The sequence below is a fragment of the Cyprinus carpio genome, unplaced genomic scaffold, assembly GCF_018340385.1.
Source record: "Cyprinus carpio isolate SPL01 unplaced genomic scaffold, ASM1834038v1 S000006550, whole genome shotgun sequence".
NCBI lineage: Eukaryota > Metazoa > Chordata > Actinopteri > Cypriniformes > Cyprinidae > Cyprinus > Cyprinus carpio.
The window spans coordinates 256711-261410 of record NW_024879213.1 but is presented as its reverse complement, the minus strand read 5'-3'; the positions used below and the strand labels follow the sequence as shown (position 1 = coordinate 261410).

The following is a 4700-nucleotide window of genomic DNA, read 5'->3' as shown; positions in this document are numbered from 1 at the left end:
ATATGTGTGTGTGTGTGTGTGTGTGTGTGTGTGTGTTCTTGTATGTACATATTTTTTCTGATAGGTACTGGAATGTGATCTATGTCAAAAAGCAGGAAAGCCTTTGACTGCTATGCAGACCTTACACTGCATTTGTAACGTGAGAGTCATGACAATGGAGTTGAGGATCAAAATGCAGCTTTATTTTAAAGGGCTCATATGATGCGATTTCAATTTTTCCTTTCTCTTTGGAGTGTTACAAGCTCTCGGTGCATAAAGAAGATCTGTAAAGTTGCAAAGACTGAAGTCTCAAATCCAAAAAGATATTCTTTATAAAAGTTAAGAATCAACCACACCCTCCTAAAATGCCTCATTTAAACACGCCCCCACATCTCTACGTCACTATGTGGGAAGATTTGCACAAATGTTCACGCAAAGAAAGAAGGCGTAACTTTTATTCTCTCTGTTGCCGCAGGCTCCGTGTTGTGGAGACGCTGTGTGTTTCATTGTGAAAGTGAAAATACTTTGTTTGGTCTTCCAAAAGAGGACACGACTAGAAATCAGTGGTTAAGTTGTATTTACAACACTGTTCCAGAACAGTTCATCCCAAATATTCAGATGTGTGCAGCACATTTTGTGGAGGACAAGGACTGTTTCCTTGGAGAGTAGACTACAATGCTGGTGTCTGTTTCTATAAAGTGAGGCAATTCCAACTTTGCAAGGACAGTCTGGCGCTTCTGCCTGCAAGTACTCACAGACTGTAAGTATAAAGTATTTGCCACGGATGATTCAAACACAAGTTTTGAGCAGTGTAGAGTAGTGCTTGTTGTTTGTCGTTTCTCAGATCACAAATGCAGACATGGTTTTATGTTTACTCAGCACGATACGCAACGCATAAAAGGACAGTATAAGTCATTATAATCAGTAATTATGTCACCAGTGGATGCAACAAATGCCTCGTTTATAATGGGTTTTATTGTTTTTGTCTCATTGTGCCGAGACACGCATCACAGTATGTTAAGGAGCATAACATTTCTGTCACACACTTGAGGTATTTGGCCAATCACAACACACTGGATAGCTGGCCAATCAGAGCACACCTCGCTTTTCAGAACGATGAGCTTTGTAAAAATCAACGTGTTTCAGAAGGCGGGGCATAGAGGAGAAACAATACTGTACATTATGTGGAAAATAATGTTTTTTGAACCTTAAACCACATAAACATTTCATTTCACTAAATACATAAAATAATGTTCTTTTTAGCAACGTCATATGACCCCTTTAACAAACTGCATGATTTTTACTATCCTAGATCAGTTTTGGTCACACGTCACTTAAGCATTACAATAAAGAACAATCATGAAAAATAGCACAATAAACAAACTTTCACAATAACAAAAAAAAAAAACCATTAAAGATTATTAAATTAATAAGAGTTATATAAATTGGAGGAAGTTGTAGTTTGACCAATCTGAAGGATTTTAGAGAATTGTTAACTTGTAGAGCCTCTTACTGAATTATAAAAACAAGGAAGACACAAGTGTAATAAAGGTGTTTTATTAATAAAAGCATAGACAAGAGTAACTAACAACTACTAAATGGGTACAAAGAATGAATAAACTGCAAAAGATTGATAGATGCAAGTGACTGAGTGGGATGTTACTATGGACGTTATCTTATAGAAGATAAACTGTAGTTCCTTTAGAGGTAATAAGGTAAACCTTATTCTAGATTCAACAAATAAACTGAGATTATTTGTTATGAACTGGCATCAGCTATTTAAAATCTAATGTGAATTAGATAATCATATACTGACAATACACTCTAATGCCAACGGTCTCCAGAAAGAGTTTTGGAAAAAGTGATATTTATGTTCCACTGGTCAATCTGCTGAGTCTGAGCGGCGACGTCTTCCACTTGTTGAGCTGGGTCATGTTGCATTGGGAAGGATTTGGGTCTGTTCCACAACTGAACTATTCCTTTAATTTATTCTGAATTTATTGAACAGGCAGTGCAAGATTTGTACACAGTACACTGTGCTGCATTACAGGGCACATGTGGTTTTCACAGACACAAATGTAATGACAACACAGCTAGTTCAGTAGTGTATGTGACGTATTTTTGAAGTTATATATGCTATGAATACAATGCACCAATGCAACATTTAACTTTGGTGTGTGCGCTCAGCAAAAATTGATGATGTGCAATATAGATAGGATCTTATTAAAAACAATTAGGCTTTTAACAATGTCTAGTCACTTTTCAAGAAGCAATAAAATCATTTAACTGTTATCTGACTGCCTACACCTAATGCTAAACATTACATTTCTCAAAATCTTGTGTAGGCCAACATGACAATCAAAATAAGGCTTGTGATACTTGCACCTTGAAATCAGACAATTTACCCATGATTTGAAAAGAGGAATCAAGAGATTTGTTTCCTATTTCCCAGGCTAATCTGTCGAGATACTGATACTCTTCGTCTCTTTCCTCTTTCTGTCAGTTGTTGAATAAGAAGTGAACAGGTCGTCCTCTCTCATCTCTTCTGCAGGGGATTTCTGCTGTGTTAATGGCATTAAGAGCATCTGTTGGACGTCGTCCATCTGAATGTGTGAACAGAAACACTATGTTGTCCTCTATATCTTTCCCAAACAGAGACAGAACCGAGTGAAATATGCAAAATTATTTTCCGAGTCGATTCTGAGACGCCTTCATCACAAAACACACTGCATCAATATAATGAATCCCATCCTCATCTGAGAATAATCTGCTCAGATAATCAGCAGTCTCTCTGTCTTCTTTGTGTCCTTCAGTATGTCCATAACCTTTGTTCTGTTTGTTTCTGTCTCTTTTTCCATATGTCCACTGTCTGATTTTTCTGTTAGTCCCATCAATATATTTTCTTACAGTTTTCAGGTGATATATTGCTGGATTAATGAGGGTGTCGTCCTGACATTTTCTGCAAACGAGAAAATTTATTTAGCATCTTAAACAAGTGGTTTTTGTAGATGTTTTAAAAATTACCTCTGCGTAAAGCATAAATAATAACATATTTATTTTTATCTCCAAATGGATGAAATGAATGTGTGTTTTGACACTAACCTGTTGAAAGATGCATGCTGATCTTCAGTCTGGTTAACCACTGAATTGTCATTCTCTCTGTTATTGTCATTCATTGTAGCAGATGAATCTGTAAGTTAAGGTACAGTTTACATAAGTGTTTTGTGCTTTAAAATAAAAAATATGTAATTGTTCTATTAAATATTAAACTTAGTGTAAATCATCTTGCAGTGCCCCCACTTTCAGGAACGATGAAAACATGACAGCCCTGCATGACAACAGTGCAAACCAACCCACAAGATCTCGCACCAGTAGAAGCTTTGCACCTTTTAGATCATGTAGTTTGTAGTCTAAGCGCTTATACAGCAACTGGTTATATATGCGTGTGTGTATGTGTGTGTGTGTGTGTGTGTAGCATAAGCCTAATGTTGCACATAATGGTCTTATGAGTGTTCAGACCCTGATGTTAATTTACAAATGTTTATAAAATCCTACTTCAACAATAATGATGTTTTGTGCTTTTAGAAAATGTGAGGTCTATAGAGATTACACATTCTTAGCAATGGAAAAACTGTCTAGATTAGTGGTGATAGTCGAAGTTACAAGTAAAGGTAATACAGTGAGAGAGACATGCAGTCAGAAACTAAAAATCGGTTTTGCCCACAAAGATCCCTTTAGATTTATTATACAAGTGTAATATACACAGAAATATTAGAGTTGTTTTAAAGCGCTTTCCTCTTTTTTTTCTTTTTTTTTTTTTTGGAATTATTTGATTTATTTTGTCTATTTCTAATGTTATGGAATCAAAAAAATCCAACAACAAAAATGCATTCTTTCTTACTCAGAATTTTCATGAACACAATAGAATCTACTTACACCTTGTCCAAAATGAATTAGCCCAGTACAGTTACATCAGGTTCATTCTGCCAACACTGCAAAGAAGCACTGGGGAAAGTGAGTTCTCCGGTTCTGATGCTGAAACATTTAAAGAGTTTCCACACTTCCCGTTCTTTTAATCAGGAAGTTAAAGAAAAGACACTTGTATCTAGGCAGATGCAAAGCCCTGAGAATGTACAAGCCAATCAGTTGGTTTGTTAATTGCCATTTCTTTCCCTCTAGTTTTTCGTCATTTGTTATTGAATGCAGTGCATATAGTTTTTATTTCATTTCTTTATTTGATTTCGGACAATGAAAAAATATTGCAATACAATTAGTATGTTGAAACAATATCTATGAAGTGTTATAAACATTAACTAGATAAAAAAGTTTGTCAAGACAAACTTAAGGTTGGCTTGAGAAAGCCTAGCCTGAAAATTTAAAGTAGTTGTAAAAGTTAACTGCATGTGAAAAAAATTTAGATAGATGTTGATCGTATGTTTTTAGCATGATTAGCATGTTTTTGGCTTGATTAGCATTTACTAACATGTCGCTAAGCATGATTAACAAGTGACTAGCATGTCACAAATGTTAAAAGAATGCAGTGCATATATTTATTGCATTTAATTTCTTTATTTTATTTCAGACAATTAAAAAATATTGCAATACAATAAGTATGTTGAAACATACTGAAGAAAAAACAATATCCATGAAGTGTTATAAACATTAATTACAATATGTCCAAAAAGGAGTGGGATGCCTTATCTAATCCTAAATAGTTCCAG

At 35.0% G+C, this 4700-nt stretch overlaps 1 long non-coding RNA gene across 1 annotated transcript; it reads right to left on the bottom strand.

Annotated features, from left to right (window-relative positions):
• Window positions 1-2418: 2418 nt before the first annotated feature.
• LOC109103012 lies at window positions 2419-4013 on the bottom strand. Its single transcript, XR_002019961.2, has 3 exons — window positions 3916-4013; window positions 3082-3169; window positions 2419-2938 (listed from the first exon to the last, which is right to left on the bottom strand). It is a non-coding gene; the product is annotated as an uncharacterized LOC109103012 (long non-coding RNA).
• Window positions 4014-4700: the final 687 nt, after the last annotated feature.